At 48.9% G+C, this 14,300-nt stretch overlaps 1 pseudogene across 1 annotated transcript; it reads left to right on the top strand.

Moving 5' to 3' along the window:
- The first annotated feature begins 2,842 nt into the window (after window positions 1-2,842).
- On the top strand, window positions 2,843-12,240 carry LOC146761588 (uncharacterized; annotated as a pseudogene). Its single transcript, XR_014944392.1, has 6 exons — window positions 2,843-3,267; window positions 3,524-3,906; window positions 4,244-5,747; window positions 6,334-6,592; window positions 11,525-11,636; window positions 11,731-12,240. The product of XR_014944392.1 is annotated as an uncharacterized LOC146761588 (transcript).
- The last annotated feature ends 2,060 nt before the right edge of the window (window positions 12,241-14,300 follow it).

The raw sequence follows: 14,300 nt of genomic DNA, 5'->3' as shown, positions 1-14,300 counted from the left end.
TTGACCTCTTGGCAGCCCTGTGTATTTTGCCCTGTTATCCAATTTGAATCACAGAGGAGTGTTGCATTTTCTAGACGCATGTTAAATAACCCACCACTTTCTTCTGACTGAAGACAGACACACTGTCTATACAGGAAAATCCAGGCAGATAAGGGAAAAAAAAACATCACTTCCCATTCCCAGAAACCAGCCCAGACAAGCAGTGCATGTATTTTTTTGATAAACAGGTTTTGAAGTGTTGAGAAACCATTGATCTTAATCATAAAAGCTGACCCTATAGTCATTTCATGAAATTTGCAGCAGCTTCCTCAGAAGTTCACTGCAAGTCCACCTAGTCGTGCCAGTGGCACAGCTGAGTGGCAGTCTGCATGCAGAAAAGACAAGGATAATTGCCTCTGAGTAACTCACTGTGTAAAGATAACAGAGAAATGGGTTGTTTATGCTGGTCAGAGCAATGGGAAAAAACATTCTGGGTGACAAAAAAATGGGGCTCTTCCAAACCCATTTTTAGCTCTGAACTTTGAGTGCCTCCAAGGATGGGTCATCCAGTGTCTCTCTGTGCAACCTGTGCCAGTGCTTTACCACCCTTATGTCGTCATTGATGGTAGCAACACAGCCCAGCCTTTGCTGTTTTAAATGAGTGTCTCACATTTGGAGCAAAACCAGTGAAGTACAACAGAGATTCAGCACAAGAAGACCATTTTCTATCTGGGATTTGAGCAATGTAATAATAAATGTGATCTGAAGATTCAGATTTTTAGCCTGGTCTTATGGGAGCTTCTGCACACCACACACCAGCCTCTGCCCTCTTCCGAGCTGAACCCACTCATGCCATCCTGCCCTGAGTCTTCCTGTGGCTGCCCACTCCCCATCAATTGCCCTTCCACACTTGGGTAGGGCAGCCATGAAACCAAAATCCATGGTCAGGGTCACAACACCTGTAGGTAACACTGTCTTCAGAAACACAAGTGTCCCTGCACGATGCTCACTTCTCATTTTGTTGCCTCCTTATATCCCTTTGCATGAAAGCTATAGGAAATATCTTGTTTGCACAGTGGGCAGAGGGAAGATGGAAATTTAGCACTAATGCAAAGATCAAGTAAGTGCTTTATCACAACAAAACCCCTGCCACTTCCTTGATACCCTCACAGGCTCTCTGGCAGGAAGAAAATAGAAGAGACATCAAATATTTTATCGTGGAAGATCAGGTCTCAAAAAAGTGTTGTAAATATTCCGTTTGTTCCCTGGATCTCCCATTGTCCCAGCCATTTGCAAGCAGGGTATGTACTATAGAAATATATAATATGTGACTGCAAATGTAGTGTTACTTCAGGGCTATTTCACCACAAAAGTCATCAGTGATTCCATCAGTTGACACACTGCTATCAGAGATGGCCATGCAGGCACCTGGAAACGCAGCTGTACGTGACTCACCCAATGTGAAGACACCCCTGAGGGACTGCAGCCCTCCAGGGAGACCCCCACCAGTGTTTCATGAAAACAAGTTAGAAGCACTGAACATTAGAGAGAAATCTGAACAAGCAAATCATGCCAGAGAAAACAAGTTAGGAAAAAATAACAGCAAGAAACAGTTCTACACATGGCTCAAGTTTTATGACAGCAGAGAAACTGGAGTAGGCTTTCTATAACATGTAGCAAGTCAGGGAAGCTGAGACTAGGAAGGGGTCTAAGAGGCATTTGGCTTTAATGTGGGGCCTGGATAAAGGTGGAGGAAAGGTTTTTGTCTTTTTTGTTTTTACCAGCCAGTATCCTAATAGGACATCAGAAAAGTGTACTGTGTGGAAATCAAGTTAGTATAAATTCCCTCAGATGTGCCTGTTTTCCCTGCAACACACCTTTCTGCAGGAGTTTATCTGCTCGAGGCTTTTATCAAGGAGCTTCTCTAGCAAAATGGCTGTCTCTCCTCAAAGAAGTCATCACAGAGCACTGCCAGGCACATCTCGCTACACAAACATGCATTTCATGCCTGCCAACTTGTCTGGGAGGCTGAGGGGAGTGGAGGGCTTTGCTTAGGTTTGTCTGGAATCTGTGGGAAGACCTAGTGCTGTTTGCTTTTGCTTTCCAGGTGCTTGTGCTCTACGTGCTAGAACACAGTGAAACACAATTAGTCCATTTACAGCATTTCCCTCACCTGCATATTGTACAAACCACCCCAGGCCAGGCTCAAACTAGCAATGATGCCAGTCCAGCCAAGAAGAAACTTCCCTATGTGGCAGTGGCTGAAGAACAGGATTCTCCACTAAGATTCCTTAATGAAGCCCAACTAGTGGATGCCTGATTGCCAGGCTTTTTTTAAGACACACAGACAATCAAGCTCATAAAAGATTGGCAGAGGGTACACACTCAGCAAAGTGGAATTTGATTACAATTTGGATGAGAATAATCAGCAGCTTTACACCTTAATTTTTTTTTTTCTTTCCGCTATGAGCAATGAGTTTATTATCTTCCACAATTCATTTTTATTTGAGTTGTATTCTGCAACCTTACAGCCTTCCCAAGAAGAAAACAATGTGTGTGCAGGTTTCCCAGTTTGGGATCTGCTATATGCTATCAATGCCACTGACCTAATGCACAGAACTACGCTTGCTGATGTGCCTAACTCACATATCAACGTCCCTGACAGTTCTGAAAGCAAAGCGCTAGAGATTGCTCTTTGAGCAAACACTCCTGTTGGGTAATTCCTGGAAAGACACCTGTGGGGAACAAGCACTAAGCAAAGTGTCTATCAGGGTAAACGTCTTCAAAATTTCAAAGACATGATTTTGTCTTTTCCTCGTATGTGATCAGATTGGGCTCTCCAAAGTGGGAGCACGGCACAGGGCCGGGATTCAGTCCTTCCTGGTGAGAGGCACAGGCTTTGCGTGGCCCTGCACAGGGCCGGCTCTCGGTGCCGGGCCGGGCTGGCCATGGCCCCGCTGTGCTGAGCCGGCCGGGCTGTGCCACACCCCGCTCGCTGTTCTTGCATCACAAACGTTGCCATAGAGCAAAGCTGCTGACGGGGTAACTCACATCACAAAGGGGACAGCCCAGAATTCGGGGCACAGTCGGGCTGGGAGCCACTTTGCTTGTGAGCGGACTGAAGAGAGGAGCTTGACTGCTTAGCTCTTTCAGCACATCGCAGGCAGCGCTGATTTCTGGGGAAAGAGCTTCTTCCTCAGCATGGAGGACGATACCTTCTACCGTATCCTCTGGATCACGACAGTCTCATTACTGACTGTACTTATTCCAGCCTTCAGGAAGTGGATGGTAGGAGTCAGGGCTGGTGCTGAGGCAGGCACTGCAACACAGGGAGGGGGGTTGGAGGGGGCCAGGGCCATCCCCAGGGCTGGGCTGGGGAGGACTGCCTGGGAGGAGAGGCCGTTTCCCAGCAGGGCCTGGCCAGGCTCGGCAAGGAGTCCCAGGGCAGTCACGGGCCGAGCCTGGCTGTGCCCTGGGTTGGTGGGAGCCGCTGAGGCTGCTAGGGATGCTCCCCTCTCACTCGCTGCTTTCTGTGCCCATACAGAAGGAAAGGTCCAAACGTCCCAAACAGAGGAAGTGCCAACACGGAGCTAACCAGGCAAATTCTAGAGGTGAGCAGCCCTGGGCAAGGGAGGTGCCTGCAAAGACAACCCCTGGCCCCACTTGCCCACCACCCCATCACGTTCTCCCTATCCACTCACTCTGCCTTCTTTGCCAACAGTTTGGGACTTGTGCACATCTTCACAGCACGCGAGGATGCAGTAAGTAACACTGTTCCTCTCCTGTCACCTCCCACCAGCTGAAATCCCACTAACACTGCTCTCTGCTCTGCTGCAGCTCCTCAGTGTCCAGTCAGACGGATGACACCTATGAAGCCATCCAATGTTTGTACAGAACTGTTCAAGACTCCAACAGATGCTTGGACAGGTGAGACTACTGATAGGGGATGGGGACAGGGGCAGGGCTTGGTGAAATGGAAATCAGCAATGACTCAGGGATGGCAGAGGGATATCCAGAGACTTGAAATCTGAGAGGCAGTGCCCTTGTAGAAGGGTTTACCACTGAGGCACGGACACGAGTGTCGTCCTTGCTTTGTTCTCTGTAAGCAGGAATGGAACCTTGGGCACACACTTGTCGGGACCCCAACAAGTGAAAATAACAAAGCCTGCCAACAGCTTTGAGGCGACAGAAGTGCCCTGGGGCCCTCAGGAGTGTTTGGCTCAGAACTGCCTTCATCTTCCTTCTCTTTCTCCATCTCACACAGGCTCATGTTGCAAATGCCTGAGGGCAGCAATGAGGGCAGCAATGAGGGCAGCAATGAGGGCAGCAAAGAGGGCAGCAATGAGTGGGGCAGCAACGAGGGCGGCAACGAGGGCGGCAACGAGGGCGTCAACGAGGGCACCATCACCTGTTGTGGGGATATGAAGACACCTTGCCCACAACCAAAGTCCCAGGAGCGGGACCTGCCCTTGGTGGATGAGGCTATGAGAAGTCTCCTGGAGCATCCTGACATGAAAATGCAGGCACCAGAGCACCTGCAGAAGAGCCTCTCAGAGCCTAATCTGGGGCACAAAGACTCCCAGCTTCCACATCCACTGAGGCAAACAAGGAGGTCCAAACAAGGTGCTGACTGCTACAGACTCTGTGAACACCCTGACGACCAGGAGAACAGGGTGATGTATCTATGGCTGGAGCAGTATGAATACGTTCAGAGGAAGATGCAGGACTTTTTCACACCACACTGCGTCCTGCCTAGCAATGAAGGATCCAAGGGTGTGTCTCCATCTGACCCTGTAGCCCAGCTTGATGCAGGAAGAGCAAAAGTAGGAGAGAGAAATCCACCTGCGGACAGGGCCAGTAAGCAGCAGGGCCAGAAAAATACCACTGCTGCTCAAGAGCCAAAGGGGCTCCCTGGACATACCCTTGCGGGAAGTAGATCTTCAGTTGCGTCAAGCAGGATTGTGCCAAAGGATGAGCCATTCAGGCCCCAGTCAGCAAAGCCAGAGGCGAGGCCCAAGAACGTGGCAGAACAACACAGGACACAAAGGTCAGAGACTCCATCTCAGCTGTGTACAGGCTGCTGTGTGCCACGCTTTCTGTGCCGCTGCATTCAGCGTGACTGGGCCAAGCTCAAAGCAGCCAGCAAGGCCCTCTGTTCCAAGATCAGAAAGGGAAGCGAGAAGCTCTCCAGGAAGGGAAATAAGCCCTTCACAAACAACAGATCCTCAGAGCCAACAAGGCTGGACGCAAGTCATCATGGGAGCAGACAATCACTGACACCTCTGGCCAAAATGAAAACCGCAAGTCCATTTCTGGAGGGAACAAAGAAGGACTTGGTGGCATCCGAAGACAAGTCTTTCAGTGGTGACAGTGACGACACAGATGCCAGTATGGTTACAGCTGCCAGTAAGCTCTCAGCTGCCAGTATTGTCTCAGATGCCAGTATGGTCACTGCTGTCAGTAAGCTCTCAGCTGCCAGCAAGGTCTCGGCTGCCAGCAAGGTCACGGGTGCCAGCAAGGTCACAGGCGCCAGCAAGGTCACGGGCGCCAGCAAGGTCACGGGCACCAGCAAGGGATCAAGCCATGGTGGCAGCAGCCACAGGCACTCGGGCATGCAGTCGCCCGTTACCTATAGGAGAGCTGACACACTGCTAGACAAGATTGGGATGTTCTTCGAACATCATGCTTCTCACCCTGCTCAGTCCGGGCTTTCACGTCCCACTGAGATCAAGTCTTCAAAAGTCGTCATGAAGCCCCTCTTCGACGCAGTGAGAAGACTGAAAGCCAGACAAATGGCTTCGGAGCAGGAAAGGCTGTGGCTGTCTTACTTTTCAGAACAGCCCACAGACAATTACAAGTAACAGAGGACAGATACGGCAGCAGAGGAACCTGGGGTCAGGACATAGACTGGAAGAGAAGGGCGAAGGGTGCAGCCAGAACAGATCTGACCCTGGGACACTCTGCACTGCAGCCAGCCAGGAGCTGTAAGCTCCCAGAGATTGGGTGCACCTGCAACTGCAGCCCCAGGTGCACAAGGAGACTCAGAGAGAAGAATCCTTCCATGACGACGGGGACAAGAGGCAGCAGGCCTGAAAAATGCTCCTGCAGATCATCAGCCAGAGGGGCTCCTGTGCCTACGGACATCAACCCCTGTCATTGCAGGAGGAAGCCCACCAGGACACACAGTGGGTAGCAGATACCTGTCACAACCTTCCAAAGAGCAGGAGCTCTCCCTGTTAAGTGACCTCACAGGCGATCATCTCCTCTTTGTTTTGTAGTCTGAAGCTCTTCTGCTCACTACTCAGCCTTCCTTGCACCCTTGAGTGGACAGCCATCTGTTGCCATCTTCTACAGAGAGGACACAATGGCTGTCCTGGTCCCTCATTGCAGGGACTTGGGCCTGGCCTTCCCCCAGGCTTTCAGCATGGGCTGGAAGCGGTGCCAGTCCTTCAAGGCAGCAAAGGGCAGAAAGCAATGAAGTTGGGTGTCCGCAGTGGGACTGAGAGGATAGAGGCCTCAGCGCCTGTTCTTCTGGCTGCAGTAGGACAGGCAGCGACCCTGGGAATGGCAGAGAGATGCCTCCGTGGGCACCTGCTCTCCTTGCTGTGGCATAGTAAGTATCAGTCTCCTTCAAAGCCCTGCTTCTCTTTCAAGGAGAATCAAGGCCATGGCATGCTGGTGACCCAATAGCCCTGGGAGGGTGGTAGGATCCCAGTCCAGAGCATCAGTTTAAGAGGTGGACACAGCTGAACTTCTGACACAAAAACTAGTCTGACCACTAGGATTTGTTACTGGCATCTGGGGGAAAATAAAACAGTCCGGTGACTTTGCTCCCTGTTCCTTGCCAGCCATTTTCACCATCTAATTTTATATCCCCGCTTTCCCTTACTACTCATCCACACTACGCTACCTTACAAGACTCAGCAGCTTGGTGTGCGGCCATGTAGCATGCAGAAATATAAACGGTGATAAGTCTGTGAAGAGAACCAGCTCCAATTCTCTTACCACACCGACATGTGCTGGTTGGCCTACCACAAGCTGCACGCTGGGTGAGAAGCTTTGTTGTGTGGAAGAGCCCCTTTCTTACACCAGTCAGATACAGTCACTAAACGTAATTTGGCATGTGATGGTCTTTAAAGGTTGCAGCCAGTGTAAAGTTTCACACAGGAAAGACTGGGGCTCTTTCTTGTCTCCTCCTGCCTCTGCTCCTTCTCAAGCTCCGCCTAACGACATGGAGGTGCTGGGGCAGACCCAAAGGAGGACAATGGGGCTTGTGAAGGGCTTGGAGAATATGCCCTACAAGGACACACTGAGGGAACTGGGACTGTTTATTCTGCAGAAAAGGAGTCTGAGGGGAGACCTTATTGTTCTCTTCCAGTATCTGAAAGGTGCTTACAGCAAGAGTGGGGCTGGTCTCTTCTCACTGGTGACAGGACGGGGGGAAATGGCCTCAAGCTGCATCAGGGTAAGTTCAGGTCGGATATCTGGAAAAAAACCATACTTACAGAAAGGGTTGTTAAGCACTAGAATAGGCTCCCCAGGGAGGTGGTTGGGTCAACATCCATGGATGCGTTCTGTTTAGCCTTGAGAAAAGAAGCCTGAGAGGGGACCTGATGCAAGTCTGCAAATATCTGAGGTGTGCGGGGCAGAGTGGGGAGGCCAGACTCTTTTCAGCAGTATGTGGAGACAGGACAGGGGGAAACGGCCAGAAACCTGAGCAGGTTAACTCACACTAGTCTCTTCAGTGGGGAGGACAGGGACAAGAGGCAGCAGGCCCGAAAAATGCTCCTGCAGATCATCAGCCAGAGGGGCTCCTGTGCCTACGGACATCAACGCCTGTCATTGCAGGAGGAAGCCCACTAGGACACACAGTGAGTAGCAGATACCTGTCACAACCTTCCAAAGAGCAGGAGCTCTCCCTGTTAAGTGACCTCACAGGTGATCAACTCCTCTTTCTTTTGTAGTCTGCAGCTCTTCTGCCACCTCTGGAGGCAATGCTGGTAGCATCTCATGACTTTCCGTAGTACGAGCGAGGCCAGAAATGCCAATAAGGGATCAAGCCAGGGCGGCAGCAGCCTCAGGCACCTGAATGTGCTGGCACCTTTTGCCTGTAGAGAGACAACCCACATGCTGCTACTTAGGAGTGGACAAAGCTCCTTTCCAACAAGGAGAATACCAACTCCCAATCTCACCAACAGGCTGTGGGAGGCAGGAAGTTCCAACCACGCTGTCTCCTCACAGGGAACCAGGCAGAAAAAACCCCATACCCTTCCCGACCTTCCCTCCGGTGCTCCCTCCCCCCATGCCCATTTAGGGCAGCCCACAGGAAAAACAAACAAACAAACAAAACAACAACAAAAAAAACTTGTCCCCTTAACTCCCATTATCCTACATGATATTCTGATGTGGAATAGCAAAACCAACCAAATTACAAAGCAATAACATTCTACCCCTTATTCCACATCACTACATCGTGCTTAACTTTTATCAACATACTAACAGAACAGTAGCTAACATGCATGTAAGGTTGAATAATATGAAGATGGTAGCAAAGCTAATACTAAAGGTTATTTGTAAAGGAAAACTCACTGTTCTGGGTAGTACTTTGGTTTTCCCAGACCAGACTACTCCCAGGAATTTTACAGATAAACCTGGACCTTGCAGCTTCTGTGGGTTTATAGCCCACCCCCTTTTCTGCAAATAAGCTGTTAACAAATCTGCTGCTTGTCCCACTGGCTCTAGTGAGTCGGATGGTAACAGGAGATCGTCAGTATAATGATATAAATTGACATTTTCCAGTTTCTCCCAATTAGCCAGGTCACGTGCCACCAAATTATGACAATAGGTGGGAGAGTGCACGTACCCTTGTGGTAGGACCTGAAAAGTCCACTGCCTGCCCTCCCATGTAAATGCAAATTGATCTTGTGATTCTTCACTTACTGGAATACTGAAGAATGCATTTGCTAAATCTAGGACACAATGGTATGTCTTAATTTCTCTACTTAATGTGTCCATTAGGGAGGCAATATTGGGTAAGGCCGCATGAATATGTGGTGTGACCTTATTCAATTCCCTATAATCTACCATCATTCCCTATGTTCCATCCGACTTTCGCACTGGCCATACTGGGGAATTGTATGGGCTATGTGCAGGTCTTATAATACCCACTCTTTCCAATTCCTACACCGTTTTTGTTATTTCCTCTTGCCCGCCTGGGAGTCTATACCGTTTTACATTAGTGATCCAGCGTGGCTTTGGCAGACAAATAGGCTCATGCTTCGCATGGCCTCTCAATATCGTCTGTATCACCCAGATACCCAAAGCCTAGGATGCTTAATCTTCATGAAAGTTCCCTATTTACCTGAAAGTTTACCTATTTACCTATTTCCAAGCAGTACTAAAACATTAAAAGAGACATTCCTGTAGATTCTAGCATTGATTACATCAAGCCCTGTTTAATACACGTTTGATCTATTACTATAATAAAAGAAGCATACAACAACCTAGATAATGTGTAAAATTCTAATTCTTGAGACTGCATTGTTAACATGGAAAAATCACACACTAAGTCAAACCATTACTAATATTATCTAGAACACAACAAGTTACAAAGCAATACCACTAGGTAAAAAGCACACAATTCTAGTTACTATAAAGGCTGGATGCTATTTTCTGCCTTGAGATGAGACCGAACATATCATGCTGGAACGCACGTAGGGCCAGTCCCTGTGGAAATATGAGCATATTCACGACCCCAAGTTACCAGTGGTAAGGGACAGTCCCAAAGTCCTGTGGCCATATTCCAAACATTAACCATAGGCTGTTCCTTAAGCACTGGGGAGGCCCCCAAATGACAAACCACATGAGCTGTATCTGTATGAACACGATTCAAAAAATTCAGCACAAGTAAAACCTGTGTCTCCCATATTCCCCCTTATTTCTTTAATAATAACAAGAATGGATTTCAGTGTTTGATAAATGCGCTCAGTGGAGATGGGAGACTGAGATAAATGTGCTCCCATCAGTGGAGATGGGAGATTGAGCAATGCCTGTAATATGTTATCCCCCCATTCTTGGAGGAAAGTTTGAGTGGCCGGTCCATCCATGTCTTTAGAGAAGTTATGTGCAGGCTGCAGAGGTCAACAAATAGAGGAAATGGTGACTTCCCCCTCATCATCACTATCCTCTCCATGTCTATTAGTCTTCTGAGTTGCCTTCCTTGGTAGGTAGGTAGGTATAGGTAGGGTTCTTTCTCTACTTCCTCCTTCCGTTCCAGACATAAAGACACACGTTCCCATCTCTGGCCTTCCACTGGGTCAACTGACACTGATGCTGGTGGATTGACTTGGGGGTTTTCCCTTAGGGTTCGGATCACATTTTTGAGACTGCCTCCCTCATACTATTTTGTACGACTCGAATCAAGTCGCAAACAAGCCGTTCATTCTGAGTTCCCCTCAGCTGAACCATCCCTCACTCAAATATTCATTTTATTTCTCAAGATCCCTCTGGTGTTCAGGCTTGTTCTGACACAGGGGGTACTTTTCCTAAGTCTCTCACTATTCTTTGCCAGTCTTTCTGTGTTTTATTCTAAGTTACTACAATTATTATGATCAGAGAGACTAACAACACAATATCCAATCTGACACCCCAGTCATACGTAAGGAACTCAGATCCTTTGTAAGCCAGTCCGAGAACAGTGTCTGTAATGTTCGTTAGGCTGAAAGGGAGCCAGGCAGGTATCCCTATCACTGGCTTCCATGGGCAAAATAATTGTACAAGTGTCCCCCACATCATGATGCTCTGAAGCCAAGACCATAGGAACATAACGATCCTAAGTACAGGGCTGCTGAAATAAGCCACTTCATCACTGCCCAAAACATTGCCCAGAACGTTGCCTGCATCCTCCACCAAAAATGTCAAAAATGTCCAAAATGCCAGTCTCTGACAGCGGGCACAAACCCAGGAAGAGAAGGAACAAAAGTACCTCCCTTCTCTAACAGCATGGTGTGGCACGGTGCGGCGCAGTGCGGCCCAGCCATGTGTGCTCTGGGAGAGGGGAAGGGAAGAGAGATTGCAGATGGGTCTAGGAGGAAAAAAAAAAAAAAAATGAAGAAAGAAAGAAAGATCTGAGAATGAACGGAAGTTTAATAAACACAATAACACTAAACAACAACGAGGGAGTTTCAACAAGGAGAAAACCAAGTCCCAGTCTTATCGACGGGCTGTGGGAGGTGGGAAGTTCCATCCACACTGTCTCCTTGCAGGGAACTGGGCAGAAAAAACTCCGTCCCCTTCCCGATCTCCCCTCCGGTGCCCCCTCCCCACAGGCCCAGTTAGGGCAGTCCACAGAAAAGAAAAAAAACTTGTCCCCTTAACTGCCATTATCCCACATGTTCTGATGTGGAATAGCAACACCAACCAAATTACAAAACCATAACATGAGGGTAACATGGTTAGGTAGTGGTTGGACTCAATGATCTTTAAGGTCTTTTCCAAGCTGAGCAATTGTGATTCTGTAATAGATTACATTTCACTGTGCTCACAGGAGATAATATTGTCAAATCCTCCAGCAAAGCTCTACAGAGCAAGAGACATGAGCTCTATACAAAAAGCAGTGCCCTTGTAGAAGGGTTTATCACTGAGGCAGTCAGATCAACGTGGGAGCAGGCGATCACTGAGATTGCCCACAGGATGCCCACGTCCACCTCTGGAGGCAACGCAGAAGGACTGGTAGCATCTTGTGACTTTCAGTAGTACCAGTGAGGCCAGAAGTGCCAATAAGGGATCAAGCCAGGATGGAAGCAGCCTCAGGCACCTGGTCGTGCTGGCACCTGCTGCCTGTAGAGAGACAGCCCACATGCTGCTACATAAGATTGGGTTGCCCTTGGAACCCCAAGCTCCTGCCCCTGCTCGGTCTGCTCATCTATCAGGTGTTCAGACAGGCACACCTTCAGTGAGCAGAGAATCGACACCAGGTGCTACCAGAGGGCAGAAGCAGCGTGGCAGGGCACGCACCCAGGGCTCGCACCCAGGCCAGATTCTCCAAGAAGAACTTCCCCACAGAGAGAGCACTCCTCCACCGAGCAGAGAACCTCAGGTCTGCCAGAGCTTCCACATCCCACTGAGATCAATTCTTCAAGAGTTGTCATGAAGCACCTCTTCAAAGCAGCGAGAAAAATGAGAGAAAGAAAAATGGCTGAGGAGCAGGAAAGGCTGTGGCTGTCTTACTTTTCAGAACAGCCCACAAACAATAACAAGTAACAGAGGACAGATATGGCAGCAGAGGAACCTGGGGTCAGGACACAGACTGGAAGAGAAGGGCGAAGGGTGCAACCAGAACAGATCTGACCCTGGGACACTCTGCACTGCAGCCAGCCAGGAGCTGTAAGCTCCCAGAGATTGGGTGCACCTGCAACTGCAGCCCCAGGTGCACAAGGAGACTCAGAGAGAAGAATCCTTCCATGACGACGGGGACAAGAGGCAGCAGGCCTGAAAAATGCTCCTGCAGATCATCAGCCAGAGGGGCTCCTGTGCCTACGGACATCAACCCCTGTGAGCAGCAGATACCTGAAATGTTTTTATGATTTTTGGTTACTCATATTCCACATCATAACAATATGTAGTGCTATTGCTCCGGTTTCTCAGAAGAAAACTACAAACTACATATCCCAGAGGACTTTGCATTATTTTTTCAGAATGCTCACATATCACAAGACATTCTCTCTTTTCCTTTCTTCTTGCCCTGGCTAGACTTCTTACCTGAGAAGTGGCATTAGAGTGAGGCCTCTGATTTTTGGATACTCTGTCATTTTATTGGACTTATTGTATTATAGTGTGTTATCTTGTATTCTGATACAAATAAAAATAAACTAATTTCTCCTCACATTGTTGCTGCTGTATCCTTGTGGTTCCATGGCTCTCTTCGCCCCAATAGGAATCGGGCCGAACCAGCCCATAAACCATTTGACAGTGCAGGAACTCTCCAAAGAAATTTATATCTGGAAACAAGCTCACAGGTTTTCATCTCCTCTATTCCGTGTATGCAGCAGCTGCAGCTCCTCTGCTCGCTACTCAGCCATCCTTGCAACAGCTCTGTTGCCAGAGTGAACACAGTGGCTGTCCTGGTCTCCCAGGGCAGGGACCTGGGCCTGGCATTCCAGGCTAGGAATGCAAAGGGCAGAAAGCAATGAGGTTGGGTGTCCACAGTGGGAACAGAGGCCCCAGAACCTGTTCTGTAGGACAGACAGTGACCCTGGGAATGGCAGAAAGATGCCTCCGTGGGCATCACATTGCTGTGGCATGGTATGTATCAGTCTCCTTCAAAACCCTGCTGGTGACCCAATAGCTCTGGGAGGGTGGTAGGATCCCAGTCCTGAGCTCTGAGCCTCATTAGGAGCTTAGAGCCAAGGGAAGGACATGAGCAGGAACACTAAAAGGGAAGGACAGAACAGTGACAGCTGACAGAGACAACTGGCAATTATGAACTCTTGTAGGTTGTTGCTGAAGAGATGATGATCAACTCCTCTTTCTTTTGTAGTCTGCAGCTCTTCTGCCACCTCTGGAGGCAATGCTGGTAGCATCTCATGACTTTCAGTAGTACACGTGAGGCCAGAAATGCCAATAAGGGATCAAGCCAGGGCGGCAGCAGCCTCAGGCACCTGAATGTGCTGGCACCCTTTGCCTGTAGAGAGACAACCCACATGCTGCTACTTGGGAGTGGGCAACACTCCTTTTCAACAAGGAGAATACCAACTCCCAATCTCACCAACAGGCTGTGGGAGGCAGGAAATTCTCCTCACAGAATCACAGAATGACCTGGCTTGGAAGGGACCTCAAGGATCATGTAGTTCCATGGTGGAACCTACTAATAGAGGGTGGTAGGATCCCAGTCCTGAGCTCTGAGTCTCATTAGGAGCTTACTTGACCAAGTACACAAGTACACCTGCAGACTCCCTTGCTGATGCAGAACAGGAGACGTTTCTTTTAGGTGCTTACAACCTTTTATACCTGATTGACAACAACTGGTCACATGTAGGAGCCAGGCGCCTTGTGCCTTCTTTCACAGGAGGTAGATTCTCTTTTCTCTTGGAACCTCAGGAAAATCTCCAATTCAGCCACTCCGGTCTTCTCCCCCACTGTCTCATCTTGTAGCTCTTGAGGGCAGCCTGCTCGTCTGCCTTTAAGACTTCTTTTTTAAGGATCAACCAGCCTTCCTCAACCCCTCTACCCTCCAAGACTGAATCATAGAATCGCTCAGGTTTTAAAAGACCTTAAAGATTAGACTGCTTCCTCTGCACTGTATTGTATTTCCAGCATAGATC

The sequence above is a fragment of the Coturnix japonica genome, chromosome 3 (assembly GCF_054131305.1).
Source record: "Coturnix japonica strain WE chromosome 3, WE-NBRP24, whole genome shotgun sequence".
In the NCBI taxonomy this organism is placed as follows: Eukaryota; Metazoa; Chordata; class Aves; order Galliformes; family Phasianidae; genus Coturnix; species Coturnix japonica.
The sequence above is the reverse complement of the archived record's forward strand: the minus strand, read 5'-3'. Positions and strand labels throughout refer to the sequence as shown.